The following is a 25,112-nucleotide window of genomic DNA, read 5'->3' as shown; positions in this document are numbered from 1 at the left end:
TAGGAGTAGGGTTAGGGTTGGAGTTAGGGTCAACGTTAGGAGTGGGGTTAGGGTTGGAGTTAGGGTCAGCGTTAGGAGGAGGGTTAGGGTTGGAGTTAGGGTCAGTGTTAGGAGTGGGGTTAGGGTTGGAGTTAGGGTCAGTGTTAGGAGTGGGGTTAGGGTTGGAGTTAGGGTCAGCGTTAGGAGTGGGGTTAGGGTTGGAGTTAGGGTAAGCTTTAGGAGTGGGGTTAGGGTTGGAGTTAGGGTCAGCGTTAGGAGGAGGGTTAGGGTTGGAGTTAGGGTCAGCGTTAGGAGTGGGGTTAGGGTTGGAGTTAGGGTCAGCGTTAGGAGGAGGGTTAGGGTTGGAGTTAGGGTCAGCGTTAGGAATGGGGTTAGGGTTGGAGTTAGGGTCAGCGTTAGGAGGAGGGTTAGGTTTGGAGTTAGGGTCAGCGTTAGGAGGAGGGTTAGGTTTGGAGTTAGGGTTAGGGTTAGGAGTGGGGTTAGGTTTGGAGTTAGGGTCAGTGTTAGGAGTGGGGTTAGGTTTGGAGTTAGGGTCAGCGTTAGGAGTGGGGTTAGGATTGGAGTTAGGAATTAGCTTTGGCTGTGGAGAAAAAAGGCTAATCAATTATTACACCAACTCTTATTTTAACTCATTCTATTCTAAATCTTCAAAACTATGAGCTCTTTGCTTCTCACAGTCACCCCCGGCATCCTGACCTCACCTAAAACCCAACCTGATGCCAGTGAAGTACCACTGTTTGATTTATTTCATAATATTTCCTTTTTGTTCAACAACAACTTACCATTATTCGGCACCACTAATAGAGAAAAATTTCCCAAGGTGCCATTACTAACACTGCCATTTCCACCCCTGTAACATTGCCTGACTTTGTCCTTGCTGCAGCTCACTTGTTCATGTCTTTGTTACCTCTAGAATTGAATAGTCCAATGCATCCATAAATTTGAGGTTATCCAAAACTCTGCTGCCTGTGACTTAGCTCACATCAAGTCCCATTCACCTATCGCCCCCTCTGCTCATTGATTTACATGGGCTACTGGCCAAGCAATATCTTGATTTTAAAATCCCTCCATGGGCTCAGCCCTCCCTATCTCTGTAATCCCCTCCAGGCACAATGCCCTGAGATATCTGCCCTCCTCTAATTCTGACCGATTGAGCATCCCCAATTTGAATTGCTCCATGTTGATGGCTGCACCTTCAATTACACAGGCCCTAAACTGTGGAGTTTGTAGGGGGTGGTGGTGTGTTTCAGCTTCACCTCTGACTTCTGAGCGGTCCAAATCACTCCCACTCCCTGGGTTCTAGACCTTGGACTTATTTGGGCGTTGTGACAAAGTGCAGCAGACAACTGGTTTTGGTGCAAGAAAAAAAAAACTGGGTTTATTGAAGTCACAAATGAACTTATAACATTAGGATTACACTGAGATTATACAGACTTACAAAGTACACTTAGTTAAGAATGGGGAACACATCGCATAACGAGGGAAAATCACGCTACTAATCCCCTTACCCTTGTCCCACCCCCAAAACCTAACTAAATTGAACTAGGAGAGGTCAGGGATCATGCTCACCAACCAGGGTTCCTTGACAGTGCGAAATCCAGCCAGGTAAGCCGGTTGCAGTTTTGGGGTACACTCTTTGTATCCTCTGGGGCCTGCCGTCCCCACGTGGTCCTGGTCTGTGGAATCTGCAAAGGTTCTTCAGTTGGGTGGAGGGCACGGTTGTGGGTGGTTGATCTTTGTGGAGGGCTGCGGTTGCGGCCTTGTCGTCTTCGGTTGAGCCTGCCACCCCGTGCCCCTCGCCGTGATGTTGCCTGTGGGCCTGCAAACCTTCAGATCTCCTCCCTCCACTTGGCTCAGCTACCTCTCCCTGCTTAAACTCTGCTTCAACCACTCCAAAACTGTTCACCCTCCTCCCCTTCTTAACTGGTGGCCCAGTTATACTGTTTTTCGAATTTCTTATCTGAATCCAAATCAAAGTTAGTTCTTTGTCTGATGTTGGTGGGCTTCTTCAAGTGATTGTTGTCTTGTTGTTTTCAATGGGCTCGCATGATGTTTATTGTAGTCTTGAACTGCAAGCCATTGTATATGTGGAGTATTCATAGGTTTGCATAATTGCATTGATTGCTGCCTTCCTGCCTTAGTAGTTAGTAGCAATTAATTATGCAAGATTTTGATGGGCTTTAGCTTCATGTAAGATGAAGTCTTTCTCTGAGTTGATTGTTTTAAAGGGAGGAATGTGTATTCTGTCTCCTCTCATTGTCTGGTTTCAAGCAACAATCCACACTTCACTCACCAAGACCGGGCATGTCCAGTCCCAGGCCTTCATGGGCCTAGCCTCCTGTCTGCAGGGTTCTACACTTAACTCAGCAGTTGGGTCCTCTGCCATAAAAGTCCAAAAGTAATATCCTTGTTGATGATATGAAAAATGTGGGAATTTTGAGAACCCTTCAAGTTCCTTCCTTACACCTCTCCGCATATCATTCTCACTTTCCTCCCTTAAGACTCTCCTTAAAACCTACCCCTTGTCATCTGCCCTAATATCTCTGTGTATTACCCTTTGTCAGATTTTGTTTTGTAATGCTCCTGTGAAGCACTGTGAGTTATTTTTATACATTAAAGGTATTGTATAAGTTGGTGTTGTCCCAGATAAACAGATGGGTGTGACTCTAAAGAAGGAGATTTTAAGAGGACCTTAAAAGAAGAGAGGGAGGTGAAGGGCCTTCACTGCTGTTCTTTTAAATTGTGAAACTACAGAAAGTCGGGAAAATTCATATTCTAGCAGTTTTCTAACTTTAATTGAAACTCTAAATTCAGAAGAATTGAGTTTAAAACTTTTCTCTCAATTTTGTGGTTTGGAATGAATGCAGAACCGGTATGGGCCTATCTGAATCAGTACTGATATGGCACTGAATTTGATTTAAACACTATGATGTATATGTTGTATGTTGACCAGCAGTTGAATGCAGCTTAATCCCTCAGAGGAATAGTAAAAAGATTTAGGAAATTGTCACAGAGTAGAATCACAGAGAACACAGTACCCTTCTTTATAACGTAGACAGCATCTGCTAGCACTGCCGTCTTAACAAGGTCATGGGAAGAGATTCACAACTATGTGTGATGTGCTGAAGATTCTGACTTAACTGTACTCGGTAGGGATTACAAAATCTTTTAATGCTTCAAAGACAATCAAAAAACAGCTTCATTCTTTTTTAAAAGAAGCAGTGTTCAGAAAGACCTTGGATCTATCCTATACAATAAACACGTTGTGGTAATCAGCAATTGTTCAATTATTTACCAATGGATTTTATTATGATAACTGAGAGCATTCGTCCTTCAGATACCCTTAGCAACCTTCTGGGTTGCAATAATTCAATCCATAAAAGGATTTCAATCATACATTAGCCAGAATATCTGAGCACTGAATGATTTGAATTGTTTTGTCATATGAGAAATGAGATTTCAAAATATTTAAAATAACATCCCTTCAGAAGCAGATACTTCAACACAATTTTTAACATTCTTCCAGGTACTTCATCAACAAGACTGTCCAAATGCCTCAAAGTGATCCTGCAATTAATTGTTCAACATGGCCTTGCTACTCTCTGCAATACCATTCGCTGCACCTTACTGAGGTATGCAAAGATTGCACAAGCTTTGATGTTTGATTGTCATAACATACCATCTGCAAAATGGTGCCAGAAAGCACATGCTTTTGTGGTTCTATTGATAGAGGTCAGGATGGTTGCAAAAGTTAGCACTTCCCCAACCCCATGTCCCAGTAACAATAATAAGCATGTCATTCTCAGTTATCTCTAGTACAGACTGTATACTTGGTTTTAGAAACATATTCTGGTGGCCCTGTAAACTGTCCTAGACTGCCAATGCCACCCCCCAGCTTCCCAGGCCCTGCTACCTTGAAGACTACAGGACTCTTTTCCGCTTTGGACATGGGTGGAAATCTCAGACTAGAGGATTGACCCCTTGATAGAAACCTCACCTAACATTTCCTTCAATGGGGACATGTACTCAGATGGGATCAGTCCAAGGAGTTTGAACTGCATCACATTTTTCAAACATCCTTTAACTGGTCCTAGCTTTCCATTTTTAGGATGCTTTTTTTGTCCTGTTCTTACATGAAGAATCATACTTCCCTCATAAAGCAATAGAATGAACCTGCAATGATAAAAATAGCCACTGTAACTAATTCCCAATTGTCCAGAATATTGTGCCTTGTTTTCAGCTGTTGTGAGAAGTGAACACACATTATTAAATTGTTTTCCTGGAGAACTATCACCATCTTACAAGATGATCGTACAGAACAACTAATCCCACACACACACACACAGATCAGTGAGCTTTTTGTTTTCCTTCAGATTGTTTGGCTCTGCTTTTCCAAACTAATCGTCAGCAGATATCCCAGTCCACTGACTGCTAGGTGAGCTAATGCAAGGCCAGGGACAAATAAGCTGCCAGCAGGCAGCTTGCACATGTTAGTGCATGTGTGAATAACCCTTCCCCAGTGCATCAGTCATTCAAAAAAACTTTGCATTTGTAGTCAGATGGATAGTGTGAGTAAGTGAATGTGAAAAGTGGAGCTGGGAGGAATGGTATATCTGAGCTGCAAATAGTGAATCAGCGTCATGCCCTGAAACCTCTTCAAAAAGAGATGTACGCTGGAGGTCATCCAATTAACTGGGTGATTCGCATAGCATCAAGTTGAGCAACAGGGAGTTTGGGTTGGAGCCCTCCAGTGTATTGGATTGTTAATTTTTATGCCTTGATTGTTTCAAAGTCAAAGCACAAAGACGACAAGAGGGAAAGGGAGAGGAAGATGAATGATGGTGTTGGAGAAATAATGGCACTTTAGCAACTGTTGTTTCTGCCAAGACTCTCCTAATGACTACCCGGGGTGTGAGTGTGTGTGCAGTGAGATGTTATTACTGCTGATATGGCCTTACTCTGTTTTGTTCCAAATTGGCTTTTTGCTTCCTTTTCCATTGCTCACCTTTCCTGGAGTGTAAACAAAGGAGCTGCAGTCAACAGGACAGCAATGTGATTTCATGTATTGCCTGCGTTTCTGTAACTTTGGAACTTGGCAACAGGCCTGTGGCCCTCAGTCACTGGGAATAATGATGCATAAGAATGTTTATGTTTTACATTAGCAGTTCCTGAGGTAACAATGAGTGAGGGAGAATATGAGAATGGGATATGGGAATGAGAATTCAGCCCCTCGATCCAAAGATTAGCATTTTGTTGTTATGCCATGATAGGATGGGATTGTTCGATCTTGGCCTCCATCCCTGCCTCTCATAAACCCCGTATCCTCTCCCTTTCAGAGTCAGTGTGATTGGTCAGTCTGCTGGAGTGTTAACATGCCACATTATGGATTGGTGGGATATGGGACATGGCTGTAATCCCTCACCCAGAAAATTAGGGCACTGTGTTGACTTGGAGCTGAGAGAGTGTGAGGGGTGAGAGGGGGTGGATTTGTAGATGAGAAACCCGAAGGTTAGGGTTTCCCACCTGCACCTGTTTTAAATGATATAAACAGGTTTCCCACATGACAGCCAGGCAGATTCATAGGCTGGCAGATTGTTGGCTTGGAAAGCAACTAGGGAACGGATGCAGGGCACAGGCAACATCAAAGAATAGGGAGAAAATTGGCATTGTGCATCAGAGGGGGAAATCAGGCTTGGGAAGGGGGTGGGGGTGATGAGGGTGAGGGAGAAGGGAATAAACCAACCTTGGCATGCTTAAAAAGAATGTTTGGTAAGCCAGGGGGAATCGCTCTTGCTCCTTTTGGCCCATAAGCAGTGCAATCAATTCCCTTCTCACCCCCTATCACCTGCCAGGCTTCCCAAGAACCCAGCCTACAGACATGACATTTTTTTTGGACAAGTTAATTAAAATGTAGACACACAGCCTTCAAAAAGATTTTATTGTCTAACCCCCACTGCTGAGAGTAGATTGATTGCCCCCCCACAGCTTCCCTTCCATTAAAACTGGAAGCGGGCAGAATGGAGGTGGGTTGGGATGAGTATGCAGCTTTCTCACATTAATCCCGCCCCCCACCCATACCTGCTTCCCCTGGGGGCGAAGGGGTTAACATATTCCCCGTGTTACTGACAGGGACATTGTTGTAGGGAGTCAGGAGCTGGGGCACAAAAATTCTACAGGGAACTAGGATGAAAATCAAATGGGTGCTCAGTTTGGGCCCCAGTCTTGCGCATTTACACTGCAGCTTGTTACTGGGAGTATCAGGAACACAAAGATGGAAACAAATGACCTGATCCTGACCACCTGTAAGACCGGACTGCTGATGTCCTTGTCAACGTTTTTTTTAAATTCTTGCACAGAATCGCTGGCTAGATTAGCATTTACTGCCCATCCCTAATTGCCCTTGGGGTGGTAGTGGTGAGCTGCCTTCTTGAGCCGCTGCAGTCCATGTGGTGTAGGTACATCCACAGTGCTGTTAGGGAGGGAGTTCCAGGATTTTGACCCAGCGACAGTGAAGGGACAGCGATACATTTCCAAGTCAGGATGGTGAGGGACTTGGAGGGGAATTTCCAGGTGGTGGTACTCCTCAACAGATGAAAAAAAACAAGCTGGGCAGGATTTTTTTATGAGCGGGCGGGCATAAAATGCTGCACGATGGTGTTGGGCGAGCGTCCTGACAACGCGCACTTGCAAGATACTTCGGTTGGTGGGCATGTGCTGGAGTCGGCAGCACGTTAACAGGCCTATTAAGGCCATTAAAGTAATAATTGAAAGTGCTTTTCCGCTGCCCGTCCAACCTTACAGCTGGCAAATCGGCCAGGCGGCCTTTGGGTTTTTCATGAATCCTCATTTACAGGTGGGATGAGGTTTCCAACAGGAATTAAAAATAAAATGAAGATGTTTGAACCTCATTTACAACATGTCCCTGCCCATGTGACAGAGTCACATGAGGGGGCATCTCTTTAACATTTTTCAATTCTTTATTTATGTTTTTAAAATTCTTCAGCTCTGTGATGCATCTCTGTGCCTTCAGGCAGCTTTCAGTGCACGTACCCATGTCCATGCGCAAACCTCCGCACGCGCCCTCCTCCCACCCCCACCCAGGCAGTGCTCAGCATTGCAGCGTGCAATTCACGCTGGCTGGCCATCAATTGACCCTCCCTGGTCCGGAAACCTCGGATGACTCTTGCGTAAGGCTTCAATCTGCTGAGCTGCACCTGGAGGCCTGCCTGTCCGGGACCTCGCAGTTACTTGCTAAATATAAATGAGACCCAGCCCTCAGAATCACAGTGTTAGCATTAGTGGGGAGGTTGCTCTGGGAAAGTGGGCCGATCAAATTCAAATTCCACTCCATTATAATCAGAGCTCTGAACTGATGAGATACCTGAGACACTGTAACATTTATTTTCTCTTTTCAGATGCTGATTGACCTATTTGATATTGCTTGTATTTTAAACTCAGTGGCCCATAACTTCCGCGCTCCCCAGCATCAGAATTGCGGGGGTTCAACAAAGATGTGCTGGGGAATCCCTCTGTCAGGTTCCCAGGTAAGGGTTTGCACAGCAATTGCCCAGAGGTGCTAACTTCCTCTGGACAATTGCGCTTTGCTGGGGAACCATCTGAAAATGGGGTTTAAATCACAAACTTTGGATGGTTCCGCTGGGGTTATACCAATAGTTACCCCCCCACCGGACCACCCCATCCGCCTGACCTCCAGACACACACAAATCGCCACCCCGAATACCGGACACCCCCAAACCCCCACCCCCCCAGCATCTGGATGCCTCCAACCCCACCCCAAACCCATCCTCCCAACCTCAGAACATCCCCAAACTCCCCCAACTCCGGACACACCCCACCCCTAACCCCACCCCCCCGGACACGCCCAACCTCTAATCCCACCCCTCGGACAGGCCCAAACCCACATCCCACACCTGAGCTCTGGACACTCCCAACCCACCTCCCCCCCATCACTGGACACTTGCAACCACCCCCTCGCCCTACGGACACCGCCAGCTTCCCCCCGCCAACCCTAACGCCCCCCAACTTCCGGACACCCCCACTCATCCTCAAACCCTCCTACCCATCCACCGGTCACACCCAAATCCCCCAACAACCACCCCCCCCCACCCAGCACCAATCTCCAGACACCCGAAACCCCTCACCCAAACATCCCCAGACCCCCAACCTGAACATCCCAGACCCGCCACCCGAACACCCACAAATCCCCCAATCGAACACCCCCAAGCCCCCATCCAAACACTCCATACTCCCCCATCCAAATACCCGCAGCCCCCCTCATTCAAACACCCCCAAATCCCCCATCCGAACACCCCCAACCCCCCATCCGAACACCCCCAAATCCCCCATCCGAACACCCCCAAATCCCCTATCCAAACACCCCCAACTCCCCCATCCGAACACCCCCAACCCCCCCATCCAAACACCCCCAACCCCCCCATCCGAACACCCCCAACCCCCCCATCCAAACACCCCCAATTCCCCCATCCGAACACCCACAACAGCCCCATCCAAACATCCCCACTGAACGCCCCCCAAACATCCCCAACCCCCACCCCCCCCCGAAATCCCTAAACCCTGTCTACTTCTCTTAGACACCTACCTTCCCCTGGCCTATCAATTTCCCTGGCCCTTTAAACATACCTGCTTTACAGCAGCAAGTGCTGTAAAAAGGGGATGTGGCCTTCTTGAATACACTGGATCTAGACTTCGTCGGGGCCTCCGAGGAGTCTTTTGATCCAGACCCCAGCAGCTCTGGCAAACGGAATTGACAATGCAAGGTAAGTGTGCATTTATTTCTTCTAATTCCTGCGGGCCAGCGCTTTCCAACGCTAGTCGGAAGTTCCGCCCCAGTGTTAAATTCAAAGATTTTTTATTATATTTCTGCTGGTGGAAATAAGCTCAAAAGTTCAGGAGAAGCTTCTTTACTCAGAGAGTGTTGAGGTACATGGAAGGTGGATTCGTAGGGTTGTCAACCGTGATTAAATGTATTCCTGGTGGTTTCATCACATGACTTGCTCCCATGCTCCAGCCATTAGTTGGCCAACACATCCATCCTTGTGACGCACTGCCTTCCTACACCAATTGGAAAGCAAAAAGACTTATTACTCAGTTGAATGATGCTTGGCTGTCAGGCAAACAGCCCTTTCTCCCCATTTTCAATATTTTTATATCGGTAAAGAGGAATGTTCAAGGAAGATGACAAAAACACCCAATCCTTTTTTTCTCCAGGGTTGCACAGAGCAGTGTGCTGGAGATTGATCTTCAATTCATGGAGGGTTGATAGATAGCATAGATATCTTTGAGAGGAAGCTAGCTAAGCACATAGAGAGAAAAGAATGGAAGGATCTGTTTAAACAAGACAAGTTGAGAGACAGCTTTTGTAGGACACATATACTGGTATCCACCAGCTGGGCCAATGGCTTCTTTCTGTGCTGTGGATTCTATGCAATTCCATGTAACAATTAACTTCTGATGGATTTTTTGTATACAGGTGAAAATCCCCTTTGCTTTCTGATATCACTTTACTCTGTGTGACAATGATGTGGCTTGTGCATGAATGATGAATCTGTAATTTCACTGGCTGACCAAACGTATACTGAGCTGTTCAGAAAGTAATTTTTAAAGACAAGAGAAGACCCTGACTAGAGATGGCTACCACAAGTCACCTGACATCTTGTATTGCCGGCTGACCAGCTTCTGGAAAGTTCTAATGTGGAATTACAAGTCAAACTTTGCAATTTGAACTGAGACAGAGCAAACCACTTTAAAATGCAACACCACATTCGAAGGCGAACCCTCAGCGAAAATGCAAAGAGAGAGACATATTCTATCATTCAGAGACCCATCAAACCTTGTCACTGTCTCAGGAAAATACATTAAAATGCAAAGTGCTGGATATTGAAACAATGGCTGCCACAGACAGACCCACCCAAAACCTCTTGGAAATACACAATAGTTGAATTATAACAGGCCAGGCTGCAGCCAATGTAGAGAGATTGCAAGAGAGTTTTGAAGAGAGGAATCAGGCTGAAAGCCTGGTTCTCTCTCTCTCTCTCTCTCTTTTGTATTACTCAGTTTGGAAGCCAGCTTTACTAGAAACCTACAAGCGAACCAAGATCTCATAATAATTGCAACATCTACATCTCACTCCATCATGAAACCAGCTAATCCAAATTGGCCACATTATTTAAAAACCTACGCCTTAAGGACAACCCGAGGACAGTTAACCATATATTCTTTTAACTTTTTTCATTGAACTCCAACTTCTCTTATTCCTGATACCTGTGTGTGTGTGTGACACTGTGTTTTTATTTTTTTCTTGGGTTTAGTGGTTAATAAATTTGCTTTTTCTTTAACTCAAGAAAACTTTGTTTACTTGGCTCCTTATTGCTCACAGCTTAAGTAGTTAGATACGTTCTGATTTGGAAGAGGTGTATACATCGTGAAAAAGAAACTTAAACCTTTATTGCAACCAACCGAGGAGGTTGAATAGAGGGGATCCAGTTTAGTTCTTCCTACCCGGTCGTAAAACCTGGGCCTTTGGAAAAGTTTGTAAATAGGCACATTAGTTATTTTAGCTTCTTGTATTCTGGGGCAGCATTTGTTTTTTCCATCTCCTGAGGTGAATTGATAATTTAATCTGAGTTTAAAGAATGGCCAGTGTGCACATTATTGTAATTGAGATAAGTGTTAACTCAGATTCAAATAGTGTATGGCACTGAGCCAACAAATTACATATTAGGAAGGATGACTTGGGAAAAATGTAAGGCCCAGTCTGGTTTGAAACATAGATTGGCAGATTTTGTTTTTCTTTATTCCTTCATGGGATGTGGGCATCACTGGCAAGTCCAGCATTTGTTGCCCATTCCTAATTGCCTCTTGAACTGAGTGGCTTCCTCGGCCATTTTGAGAGTCAACCACATTGCTGGGTGGGTCTGGAGTCACATGTAGGCCAGGCCAGGTAAGGGCAGCAGATTTCCTCCCCTGAAAGGGATCAGTGAATCAAATGGATTTTTACAACAATCAATAATAGTTTCATGGTTGCCTTACTGAGACAAAGGTCGGAATTTTTCATTTGGGACTAAGTCCAATGGCAGGAGTAGGAAGCTGGAGTGACTTCCACTGGAGAGCGCGGTGGGTGAGCATGTCGAATCATGCACTTAATCACGTCGCATGGAGTGGAAGGATGGGCAGGAAGCCGCCCGTCTGCCATCATGGTCGGGCGCCATGTTTAAAAGCCACCCAGGCAGCCATTTAGTCAATATACCAGGACCATCAGAGACTGGGAAAATGTCGAGGAGAAGACAGCAAACTCTGGCTCCATGCTTCAGCGAGGTCTCCGTGGAGATTCTGCTCCAGACCCTCTAGGAAAGGCGGGAGGTCCTCTTCCTGAGGGATGGGAGCAGAAGGCCCTCACATCTGACCACAGCGGCCTAGGAGGAAGTTGCCAGGGTGGTCAGCACCCATGGGGTCCAAAAGAGGACAGCTCTGAAGTGCAGGAAATGAATGAATGATCTCATCCACTCTGCTAGGGTAAATGAACCTTCTACTCTCCAAACTCACATGAGCAATGAATTCTTTTTCATCTTTGATGGGATGTGAACAATGCTGGTGAGTCCAGCATTTTTGTTGCCCATCCCTAATTGCCCTTGAGAAGGTGGTGGTGAGCTGCCTTCTTAACTGCTGCAGTCCATGTGGTGTAGGTACACCCACAGTGCTGTTAGAGAGGGACTTCCAGGATTGTGACCCAGCGAAAGTGAAGGCGACAGCACTGCAGCTCCAAGTCAGGGTGTGTGACTGGGAACGGAGCTCACAGGTGGTGGTTTTCCCATGTTCCCTTGTCCTTCTAGATGGTAGAGGTTGTGGTTTTGGAAGGTGCTGTCAAAGGAGCCTTAATGGGTTCCTACAGTGCATCTTGTAGATGGTACACACTGCTGTCACTGTGCATCGGTGGTGGAGGGAGTCAACGTTGGTAGTGGTGGATGGGGTGCCAATCAAGTGGACTGCTTTGTTTTGGAGTGTTGAGATTTTTCATTGTTGTTGGAGCTGCACTCATCCAGGCAAGTGGGAAGCATTCCACCACACTCCTGACTTATGCCTTGTAGATGCAGCACAGCCTTTGGGGAGACAGGAGGTGAAGTACTTTCTGCAGAATTTCCAGCCTCTGACCTGCTCTTTCATCCAATGTGCCCACACTCAGTCCAACTGTCTTTATGCAGAACATGATGACCCAAAACAGGAGAGAGAGAGAGAGAAGATGGGAGGTGGATTGCTGGAGCTGCGAAACCTGACACAATTTGAACAGCAGGCTGCAGGCCTGGCAGGGGAGGTCAGAGACGGTGCCTGCACCCATGACAAGGTTAGTCACTCACAACAATCCAGTGAGAAAGCAGAGACAACTTCAGACAAGAGCATTCATGATGTATGTAATGTTTGACCCAGCCTAGGCAGTTATTCGTTCTCCCTTTTCTCCATTCCTGGTGCCAGCAGGAAGAGGGCAGTGGGGAGAGCGTGGGCACATGGTGCAGCATCCTCCACTGAGGAAAGGCCCAGCCCCGGGCAACCTCAGAGGAGGAAGACCTTTTCACACCTGTAGAGCCATACAAAGCATTCGCCTGCACCCTCCACCAGCGCAAAGACACACATATCAGAGGGTCATAGTTCAAGAGTAAGCTCAGTGTCACTCACTGGCAGTCACTGCACTGACACGTGTTCACAACAGCAGGCAGAGGCTCTGAGAGCCGGGGTCTCTGGCACTCAGAGGACTGCTGGAGAACAGGCCCCTGCAGAGTCCAAGTCAGATATGAGTCCTCTGCAATTGGCCAAGGACATATGTTGGAGATTCAAAGAGACGCAGGGGAACCTCAGGCAGCGCAGTCAGAGACTCTCAGTGGAGTGGCACAAGAGATGGAAGAGACCTTTCATGTGCTCTCTAATGTCTTGGCTTAGGCATGCGAACACCTCGAAGTCTCCATGGGAAGGTTGGTAGCCACCTTGGGGACCCAGGTCCCACACTTTCTGCTGGATATGCATTCGGACTTGCATACATCGCTCTAGCTATTTCAGCAGTGGCAAGGTGAGAGGGGACGGGGCACCCACAGGGAGGAGGAGCATCAGCCAGACACCCTGGGGCATCCACACAGGACACTCCAAGGGTGTCCTGTCACTCCAAATCCCTTTTTCCGTGACCCCATTAACTCCAGCTGGTCAGGCTGAGGAGGGTGCACCTGCCTCACAGCAGGAGACCCTCAGCAGGCTGGGGCCCTCCAGGCCTGGGACATCTCAGACAGCAGGGCATAGAAGTCATCTGGCTGCTTCCACCTTTGCTGCAGATGTTGGGGATACACTCAGACATAGTGGTAGGGTATGAAAAATTACAAAGTTCTGAATGTACACAGGTGGCACGGCTGTACAATCATTGTATATCGTTCTGGCACTTGTAAATATATGTTCACTTGCACTGTCGTGAAGTCTCCTGGATTCCATCTTGCTGCTGGTTGCTTTAATGGGCATGTGCACTCCACACCCCTTCCAGGTGAAGAGCACCCTGGAGGAACAAGGTTAGCTGTCCCTCCCATGTGCACATACCTGTGCGTGGAGACATCGCTCTTTGACAAGGGAGATGAGAGCCATGTGCGAGAAGCTTCCCTCTCACACTATTCCACTTGCCTCCACTGCCCTTGAGACTCTGTAAAGAAACCTTTGCTTTGTTATAGTAGAATGACTAGCCATTTGAGCCCTTGCCAGGCATGACCATTCTCCCGGGAGGATGGAGATTTTGAGCCGGGAGTTGGCTGCTCTTTGCCAGCCACGCCCCTTGTACATACCCACCCCCCTCGCTCCCTTCATCCCTACCTCTGACTGCAGCTGCTAGCAAATGGCTGCACTTTACTGGGATCTCAATGTAATGAGAACCCTCAGGCCCAGACCTGTTGCTGTGTGGCTTTACCCGAGAGTGAGGCTTTCAACTGCGCATAGCTCTCATTAGTTTCCCCATGATTATAAGAGTGTCACTTTAGTCGGCCAATTAAGTGACTTTGAACCCCACCCACCCGAGAAGCCCCTGCTCCCACCTTGATTTATCACAGCCGGACATGGAGGGCATTGCCCGGCTGAAACAGATATGGTGCACGTCTCCTTTCAGACTCGTTCCACCACCTTTTACCCTCCCCCTGTCACCCACCAACCTCCCCCCATCACCATTGACCCACCCACTGTGACTTTTACTTTCCCCTCTGTAACCCTTGAACTGCTCCCCGCCACCACTGCCCCCATTACCCTGGACCCAATTACAATCCACCTCCACTTGCCTTTCCTCCCCTCGGCACCCACACCCATTACCGTGTCCATGCCCACACTGACCCTGCCCACTCGTTATCTATGCCTCCTTTGTTGTCCCCCTCAATTACCCTCCTGGTGAGAACTACACCCGCCAAACACACACCCTGATCCTCCCACATCCCACTGCCCCCTCTCATTGTAACCATCCCCTCTTACCATCAGTACCCTCAGTTCTCCCCCAAGGACTCCACCATCACTCTGCCCCCCCTTCCCTGGACACTACATCCCACCTGCAGACTTCCACCTGCAACCCCCCCACCCCGCTGCCCCTTCCTGTGCATGCCATCTCCTGTGTTCCTGTGTTGGCATCTCCCGGCACTCGAGAGTGGTCTTCGAGAACGGAGAATATAAGAACATAAGAACATAAGAACTAGGAGCAGGAGTAGGCAATTCAGCCCCTCGAGCCTGCCCCGCCATTCAATACGATCATGGCTGATCTCATTTCGGCCTCAGCTCCAATTTCCCGCCCTCTCCCCATAACCTTTCAACCCGTTGCTAATTAAAAATCTGTCTATCTCCTCCTTAAATTTATTCAGCGTCCCAGCATCCACTGCACTCTGAGGTAGTGAATTCCACAGATTCATGACCCTTTGAGAAAAGTAATTCCTCCTCATCTCTGATTTAAATCTACCACCCCTTAGCCTAAAACTATGGCCTCTCATTCTAGAATGCCCTACAAGGGGAAACATCTGCTCCATGTCTACTTTGTCTATCCCCTTTAGCTCAATTAGATCTCCTCTCATCCTTCTAAATTCTAACGAGTATAGGCCTAAACTGCTCAATCTCTCCTCATAGCTCAAGCCCCACATCTCTGGAATCAATCTAGTGAACCTCCTCTGAACCGCCTCCAATGCAACTACATCCTTCCTCAAGTAAGGGGACCAAATATGTGCACAGTACTCCAGGTGCGGTCTCACCAATGCCTTGTACAGCTGCAACAACACTTCCCTATTTTTATACTCTATTCCTTTAGCAATAAATACCAAAATTCCATTTGCCTTCCTTATTACCTGCTGTACCTGCATACTAGCTTTCAGCGATTCATGCACGAGGACACCCAGATCCCTCTGCACTGAAGCATTCTGAAGTTTCTCTCCATTTAAATAATAGGTTGCCTTCTTATTCTTCCAACCAAAATGGATAACCTCACACTTATCCACGTTAAACTCCATCTGCCAAATTTTGGCCCATTCACCTAACCTGTCCATATCCATTTGTAAATTTCTTATTTCTTGATTGCAACTTACTTTCCCACCTATTTTGATGTCATCTGCAAATTTAGCTATAGTACCTTCTGTCCCTGAATCCAAGTCACTAATATAGATTGTAAATAGTTGGGGCCCAAGGACCAAACCCTGTGGCACCCCACTAGTTACAGATTGCCATCCAGAAAATGACCCATTTACCCTGACTCTCTGCTTTCTGTTGGTTAGCCAATCTTCTATCCAAGCTAATATATTACCCCTAACTCCATGTGATCTTATCATGTGTATTAATCTTTTGTGTGGCACCTTATCAAAGGCCTTCTGGAAGTCCAGATATTCTACATCTACAGGATCCCCATTATCCACTTTGCTTGTCACATCTTCAAAGAACTCCAGCAAATTAGTCAAACATGATTTACTCTTCATAAAACCATGCTGACTCTGATGGATTGCATTTTGACTTTCCAAATGCCCCATTACTACTTCCCTAATAATAGATTGCAACAATTTCCCAATGACAGATGTTAAACTAACTGGTCTATAGTTTCCTACTTTCTGCTTCCCCCATTTTTTGGATAAGGGCGTTATATTAGCATTTTTCCAATGCACTGGAATCTTTCCAGAATCCAGGGAATTTTGGAATATTATAGTCAATGCATCCACTATCTCCGCTGCCACTTCCTTTAAGACCCTGGGATGTAGGCCATCAGGTCCTGGGGACTTGTCACCCTTTAATCCCAATAGTTTGCTCAGTACTTTTTCTGGTGATTGTTCTAAGTTCCTCCTTCTCTATACCCTCTGCACTACCTGTTACTATTGGGGTGGTACTAGTGTCCTCCACCGTGAAAACAGGCAAAATATAGATTAAGCGTCTTTCCCATTTCTGTGTTCCCCATTATTAACTCTCCAGCCTTATCCTCCAAAGGACCAACATTCACTTTAGCTACTCTCTTTCCTTTTATATACTTGTAGAAGCTTTTGCTATCAGTTTTTACATTTTGCGCGAGTTTTCTTTCATAATTTACCTTTGCTCTCTTTATTATTTTTTTAGTAACCCTTTGTTGATCTTTAAACGTTTCCCAATCTTCCAGCCTGCCACTGACCTTTGCAATTTTATATGCCTTAGTTTTTGCCTTTATGTTATCTTTAACTTCCTTGCTTAGCCATGGATGCTTTCTCCCCCCTCTTACCATCTTTCTTCCTCTTTGGAATATATTTTACTTGGGAGGAATTGAATATCTCCTTAAATATCTGCCACTGTTCATCAACTGTCCTACCTTGTAGTCTTCCTGCCCAGTACACTAGGGCCAATTCTGCCCTCATGCCTATGTAGTTACCTTTGTTTAACTCCAGAACACTAGCGTGGGACTCAAGTTTCTCGCTCTCAAACTGAACTTGAAATTCTAGCATGCTATGATCACTCTTCCCTAGAGGATCCTTTACTATGAGATCATTAATTAATCCCATCTCATTACACAAAACCAAATCCAGAATAGCCTGCTCCTTGGTTGGTTCCACAACATATTGCTCCAAGAAACAATCTCAATACATTCTATGAACTCTCCCTCAAGACTACCCTTGCCAATTTGATTAGCCTAGCCTATATGCATATTAAAATCACACATGATTGTTGCTGTGCCTTTCTTACATGCTCCCAGTATTTCCTGGTTTATACTGTGCCCTACTGCTAAACTACTGTTTGGGGACCTATAGATTACTCCAACCAGGGACTTCTTTCCCTTGCTATTTCTTATTTCTACCCAGACTGACTCTACGTCTTGCTCTCCAGTGCCTATATCATTCCTCACTATAGCACTGATCTCTTCCTTTACTAGCCAAGCTACACCACCTCCTTTTCCTTCCTGCCTATCCTTCCGAAACACTGAGTACCCTTGGATATTCAACTCCCAAACCTATTCTCCCTGTAACCATATCTCAGTAATCGCCACCAAATCATACCTCTTTATCTCTATTTGTGCTGTTAACTCATTAGTTTTATTCCGAATGCTGTGTACATTCAGATACAAAGCCTTTAAGTTTGCCATATTGTCAATTTTCCCTACTCTTATATGATTCTTTGGTGCAATATGGTGTTCACATACTCTGTCCCTTCCTTTCACTTTTCGGTAACAATCAGTCTTATCATTAACCTGCACTCTTACCCTCTCCTTAAACTTTGATTTTTTTATATTTCCATGCAACTGAACCCTCTCCCCCACCCACTATTTAGTTTAAAGCTCTATCTACAATCCTAGTTATGCCATTCGCCAGGACACTGGTCCCAGCCTGATTCAAGTGAGAAAGTCAACCCACCGTCAACCCACAACAAAGTCAGGAGAACAAGATTCCGAACTAATTTTACAACATCAGGAATCTGCTTTGCTGAGTCTCAGCAAACCTTGTGCCCCTGCCCACCATTGGCAGGAGGGGACGATTCCAGCAGGATTTTCAATTCCAGATTTATTAATTGAATTTAAATTCCACCAGTCCCCGGAGCATTAACCTGGGCCTCTGACATTACCACTATGCCCCTGTGTCCCCCAGTAAACAGTAAGTGAGCAATGGGAGGGTTTCATCAAGGGGGAAGGCCAACACACCAGAATCTTGTCCTCCCCCTGTTAAATTTTCGGCCTAAAATATTGTGATGAAAATGAAGTAGGTAAGGAGGAATATATAAATGTCAGGTTCGTAATAGCATCAAATGCATCCCATCCAGACCGGGTGACTTTCCTAGGTTGAGTGCTGCCAGTCGCTAGGCCCCTTTCAAAATGGTGCCGATGGCATAGCTGGTGTTAACAGGATGAAAAGATGGCTGAGCCCCTGCCAGCGATGCCCACATCCCATGAAAGAATAAGTTTTAAAAATCTGATGATCTATTTTTCCAACCCAACTGGACGCTTCCCATTTCCTAAGTTATCCTTCCTAATACCTAATTGGTTGACTCAATGCATATGCTGTTGGAATCTGAGTTAACGCTTATCCCAATTACAGTAAAGTGCACACTGGCCAAACTATAAACTCAAATTAAATTACCAATTTACCTCAGGAGATGGGAAAAAAAAAACAAATGCAGGGTCACAATTCAGCAAGCTGAAATAACTAATGTGCTTATTTACGAACTTTTAAAAAAGCACGGCATAAACTGATATCACAAAGCAAAGCAAGATTTTCACCTGTACACCAAAAGTCCATCAGAAGTTAATCGTTGCATAGAAGGGGACCTGGTCCAGATGAGATACTGAGGGAAATGGTTCAGAAATTGCAGAGGCTCTGGTCGCACTCTTCCACTATTCCTTAGATATTGGGTGGTGCCAAAGAACTGGAGGGTTCCAAATGTTACTCCTCCGTTTTAAAACTAAAAGGGGAGAGGATGAACAGCATGACTACAGGCCAATCAGCCTAAAGTTAGCGGTGGAGAAACTTATAAATATCATAATCTAGGATCAAACTAAGTGTCATTTGGGAATACGTAAGTTAATACACGAGCGGCATGGATTTGTCAAGGGTAAATTATGTGTGATAAACTTGATTGAGTTCTTCGATGTAGCAGCAGAGATGGTTGATGAGGGTGGTGAGTTTGATGGATCTTCAGAGTTGCCGCATGACAAAATGTTCATTATGTAAAATCTTACGGTTCAGTTTATAGAGCTTCCATCTAAAACAGCACTGAAGATCAGCAACCGAGCACAGTAAACCTCAACTGCAAGGAGGGGAGTCCTGGGCACATAATGTGATCCATCAGAAACAGAAACACCATTCAAGGCTAAGTGTAAGCCCTAGGAGCAGGGGACCTTGGAGGAGCTGAAAGCCAGTGGAGGCTGTATTCTGGTGGAGGCAGGACTCTGACCAAAGCAGGGAGACAGTAGACAGCTCCAATTTAAAACATAATAAGTAGATTCAAATTTAAAAGGAAGTGTTAAATAAGTGTGGCATTCCGTTTTGCCAGTGTCGTTATCAGAATTGGGAGAAATGACTGTGAGGTGTAGCAGTGCCCCCTGGTGCTGAGAGGGCTAAATACCAAGTACTCACAATCAAGCTACACTGTGCTCGAATGAAACTATACTGTCAGCATTGTAGGCAGTTCTAGTTACCAAAACACCAAGGAGACATTCAAGTATGGGAGCAGCACTGAGAAAGAGCAGCAAGGTTGGTCTTCTCTGAGTTGCTAACTGAAACTGACTGCACTGCCCCTGGGCTGATGAGGGGCAAAATCACAAAAATTCTGCCCTTGCCAGTTATTCAGTGATTCCTATTGGAAGGTCAGGTGAGAACAGAATTGACCGTGGCTGCGAAGGTCTTCTAACTGGTTTCTTAAAGCTTGGGCCGTGACTACTGGGGCCCAGCGTTTTGCCATAAGGGTGGTAGAACTTTGGGCTTGCCAACGTTAGCCCCAAGGCAAACACCCCGGATCCCGGGAATGGAGCCAGCTGCATGGCTGAGGTGTTTGTCTCACCCCAACATGAGCCCATCCCCTGTTTCCACCCTGAGCCACACCAACAGCCAGTTGGAAGACTGTTCCATTGCTCTGGCAACAGGAGGCAAGGCACAATGGACGCCAAGGAAGTCATTTTCTTCCCAATGGAGCAACTGGCCTCTTTGAAAAGGTTAACAATTCCCTCTGGTATCATGGAAATTATCTAAATTTACAGCATGGGAAGAGGCCGTTCAGCCCATTGTGTGTGTTTGACAGACAAGGAGCCATCCAGCCGAATCCTCCTTTCCAGCTCTTGGTCCACAGCTTTGTTGGTTAGGGCACTTCAAGTGCATATCCAAGTATTTTTTAAGTGTTATGAGGGGTTTTGCCTCTACCACCCTTTCAGGCAGTGAGTTCCAGATTCCTAGTCCCTCTCTGGGTGAAACATTTCCCCCTGAATCCCCTCTAAACCTCCCACTGCTTACTCTAAATCTATGCCCCTGCTTATGGACCTCTCAACAATGGGGATTAAACCTTCCTATTCACTCTTTCTCCATCATTGTTGGCATCCTTCCATCATTGAAAGCTGATGGACATGCCGCAAATCAAATTTGTAGGGGATGGGGGTAGCTTCAGAATGGTGCACTTTTGCTGACGGCTGAATTGACCAATCTGTGAGAAACAGGTTCTGCCACAAGTGTCGCATATGAAGTGATTCTCAGGCACTGATAGGAGTTGTTGTTTTCAGTGTTGGTGCCTGTTGCCAAGCTGCTGTGGACACTGATCGTCTTGGTGAAACGTCAGCCCAATAGGTGACGACACCATCTCCCTCTATCGTAAACTAGTGTCTCCCAGGCGTGAGAATCGATGTCTAGAGCCTTTGTGTCACATTTTCGAGCATCCTTGAAGTGGAGCTTTGAGCATCCTACTGGTCACCTGGCTCCAGCTACCTCATCAGATAGAAAAGTCAACCGTCTTCCATCCTGTGAAAGTGCTCGAGCCAGTGAAATTGCCTCTGCTTGTTGAGCGCCAACACACTTGTGTGCTTTATCTCTGAATGGACTGCTGCAGCCATCATTTTCTCCTTCCATGAGATTCCCAGATAGCACCACAAACAGCAAAGCTGAAAATGGTTGGGCTCCATCTCTTGATAACTGTAAGTCAGTCATGTCTCACAGCCGTGCAACAAAATCTTTCCACATCCCTCATAATTTTTTATGCTTCAATTGGGTCTCCCCTCTATTCCAAAGAAAACAACCGTAGCCCATCCAATCTTCCCTCATAACTAAAATTCTCCAGTCCAAGCAACATCCTTGTAAATATCCTCACTATCCTCTCTAGTGCAATCACATCTTTCCTATAGTGCGGTGAATAGAACAGCACACAGTATTCCAGCTGTGGCCTCACTATTGTTTATACGCCTTTTAATTTCACTCCTACATTTTTTATACTCCTCTAGTTCCAGTATAACCTTCCAACTCCTATAAACAATGCAAGCATCCTGTATGCCTCTTTGACCACTTTATTGACCTGCCCAGCCACCTTCAGGGACCTGTGGACACACACACCTTGGCCCCTCTGTTTCTCTACACATCTCGGTATCCCACTATTTACGGTGTATTCCCTTGCCGTGTTAGCCTTCCCCAGAACATTACCTCACACTTCTCCAGATGGAACTTCATTCAGCACTGTTCCACCCAACTGACCAGCCCATTGATAACTTTGTGTCGTCTACAGCTTTCTTTTTCATTATCAATCACACAGCCATTTTTTTGCAACGTCTGCAAATTCCTTAATCGTATTCAAGTCCAAATCATTGATAAATGCCACAAAAAGCATAACCTTCCAAATCTTATATTCTCAGCCACAACTAATAAAGGCAGCCTTCCATCCAAAAAACACCCTTTGACAATTATCCTTTGCTTCCTGCCATGGAGCTAATTTTGGATCCAACTTTCCACTCTGCCTTTGATCCATAGGGTTTCACTTCCGTTATCAGTCTGCCGTGTGAGACCTTATCAGAAGCATCGCTAAAATCCATATATAATCTTCATCACGCTTTCCTATTACATCCTCAAAAAGCAAATCTGTGCTGACTGTCTTTGATTAACCCATGTGTTTCGCAATGAAGATTTATTGTGTCCCTCAGAAATTTTTCAAATTATTTTCCCACCACCGAGGTTATTGTGCAATTATTCAGTCCATCCCTTTCTCTCTTTTTAACCAAAGTACAACCTTAGCTGTCCTCCAGTCCTCTGGCACCACACCTGTAGGGAAAGGAAATGTTGAAGGCCCGATTGTCTTTTTGGTTCCCGACTTGAGCCTAGGGTTGCCCCATCATTCCCGATTCTTCTGGGGTGCCATGAACCATGTCTCCATCAGAACTTTGGAGGGTTTGAAATGACCACTCCTGCAATGGAGCTGGCAATGTGGGAGTACTGCATGTGGACTCACTACCCACACCCTTATTCCGTACCGGCAAAAATTGCTGAAAGTTGGAATGGCGGCATGAATCCCGGACCAGGTCCCCGCCCGCCATTTGCAAAACCCTCCCGTTTCTGTTCCAACTTGGATGGAGTCATGAAAATCAGAGCCAAGGTATTCATTAAGCCATATCAACACCTTCCACCTCCACAGTCACAGGTCACCCTTATAGTCTCTAATAAGCCCTGACCTTTATTTAATTATCCTCTTGCACTTTATATATTCTTATGAATATACAACTTTCTTCTTGCTCAGCGATCAATGGCCTTTTCAGGATGCCAATACCCTTTTTATGTATTATACATCATCTTTGGGTTTCCCCTGAGTTTACTGGCTAATATTTTTTCATGTCCTCTCTTTGCTTTTCTAATTTCCTTTTTAATTTCACCCCGATAATTTTTATACTCCTCTAGGTTTTCTGCAGGATTGAGCCTTTGGTATCTGTCAACAGGTTCCCTTTTTTCCTTCATGCTTCCTTTAATCTTCCAAAATTCCTTAGATTCTGGAAAGACCACAGTGGATTGAAAAGCCACAAATATAAGACCACTATTCAGGAAAGGAGGGAGGCAGAAAGCAGGAAACTATAGGTTAGTTAACCTAACATCTATCATTGGGAAATGTGAGAATCCATTATCAAAGAGGGAGCAGCAGGATATTTAGAAACTCACAATACAACAAGGCAAAGTCAACATGGTTTTGTGAAAGGGAAATTGCGTTTGACAAATTTATTAAAGTTCTTTGAGAATGTAACAAGCAGGGTGGATAAAGGGGAACCAGTAGATGTTGGGTGGAATTTCCGTGCCCACCGGCATTGGGCCTGTTTGGTGGTGTGAGCAGACAATATGGTAAGAAGGCCAAAAATCACTTTCACGGTGTTGTGAAACCAGTTTTCGATCATCCGCTCCACCCGGCAGGCGGGCCGCATTTCTCACCGTTGGATGTCGGGAATCTCATTGTAATACATCTATATATCATTGTAAGGTCAGCCTGCCAGAATCATAACCACCCCCCCACCTCCTGGTGGATTGTCCGCCCACATCAGCGGGAAAACACGCCGGTGCAGAACACGTCTTGGCAAGTGTGACGTGTAGAAATTGGGACTTACCGCCTTGCTCACATCGCGGACATCTGAGAAGCAGAAGATGCAGGAACCCGACAGCTACAGGACCCTGGAGGAACGTCCATGGCATGCTGGGTGGATTCTCATGGACATGGCTCCGCTGTGAAGCAGCTCACGGAAGTTGGAAAGTCACCTCTGAGGGCCTGCTCACAATGGAAGATGTGTTTGGGAGAGGAAGATGTACCGGTGGGTAGGAGAGGAAGGCCTGGGATCGACTGAGAGAGGAAGAGGTGGCGGAGGGCAGTGAGGTTGGGAGATGGGAACGAAGGTGTCGTGGGAGGGCAGTGAGGTTGGGGGGGTGTATAAAGGTGTTGGAGGGATGAGGTTAGGAGGGGAGAGACTTTGCGGGGGTGGGGGTGAGGAGGTTGTAACTGGGAAGAAGATGGCAACTGGGGATGTAGGTGTAAGGGGGAAGATGTAAGGGAAGGAGTTCAGAGTGGGGAAGGAGTCCGGAGAGGGGAATGGGTCCAGGGGGAGAAAAGAGTCCAGGGGAGGAAGGAGTAAGGAGAGGGGAAAGAATCCGGAGGGGGGATGTCCATGTGAACATGCAAGAGAGGGCTCTGTTGAGTCCATGACTGCCTCGTGGGGAGGGTTGGTGTGGTGCGAGGGAATGGTGTGATGACCAAGCGCAGAGTGAGGCGGTGGGATGGGAGTGTCAGGGTTTGACAGTACCGGTAGAAGGGATGGCGAGGGTGGTTGGTGGGGACTTGGAGGCAGACAAGGACCCTGGGAATGGGAAGGAGGAGGTCAAGAGGTGAATGTGGATGGGGTGGGAATTTTGGGGAGGATGTAACATGTACAATCACCTAGCTATCCTGGAACGAAAAGGGTTGTGGCTGGTAGGTCACAGAGGGTAGGTGGAAGGTGATGCCGGGGGGGTCAACAGTGATGGGGGAAAGGACATGAGTGACTGTGGGGGGAGGGGGCGGAAGAATGGGGGAAGTGCAGGAAAAAATGTAGCACGATGATGCTTGCCAAATCGAAAGTGAAACATAAGTCATGGTGGGCGAGATCAGGTGCTGCATGGGAGTGTGACCAGTGGGTGGGCGGAGATACAGCTCAGTTCAGATGGATAACTGAGAGAGAACCCCAGCAGGCAGCATTGAAAATGCCTAGGGCATTGTGATGAGTGTGATGTGGAATAGATCAGCGTGTGTGGGAGAGGCTTGCACGACACTCAGAAAGGCCCTGCCATACACACACACTTCTCCCTCCAGAACCACTCGTGAGCTGGGCTGCATGCAGCTGATCTGCTAGTGGGGGTGGGGGGGCGTGCATGGGGAGAACTCGCAAAGCCCATCAATGAAGATGAAAGACACCATTACACATTATTCAATGAAAGGAAATATATTTTCAGATTGTAAAGTGACATAAAGTGTTCACCCATGTAACCAACTCTGATCAAAATTTCTTAACTTTTCCAGGCCTTAGACTTCTGGGTGCTGCCCTGACATCCACAGCAGGGGTGGAGACAGCCGGTGTAATGGTTGGCTCAGTTGTCTCTGATGACTTTGGGGTGCCTCCTCTG

Source organism: Cetorhinus maximus, chromosome 19 (genome assembly GCF_964194155.1).
Source record: "Cetorhinus maximus chromosome 19, sCetMax3.hap1.1, whole genome shotgun sequence".
NCBI classification, from domain to species: domain Eukaryota; kingdom Metazoa; phylum Chordata; class Chondrichthyes; order Lamniformes; family Cetorhinidae; genus Cetorhinus; species Cetorhinus maximus.
Note: the sequence above shows the minus strand (reverse complement) of the source record.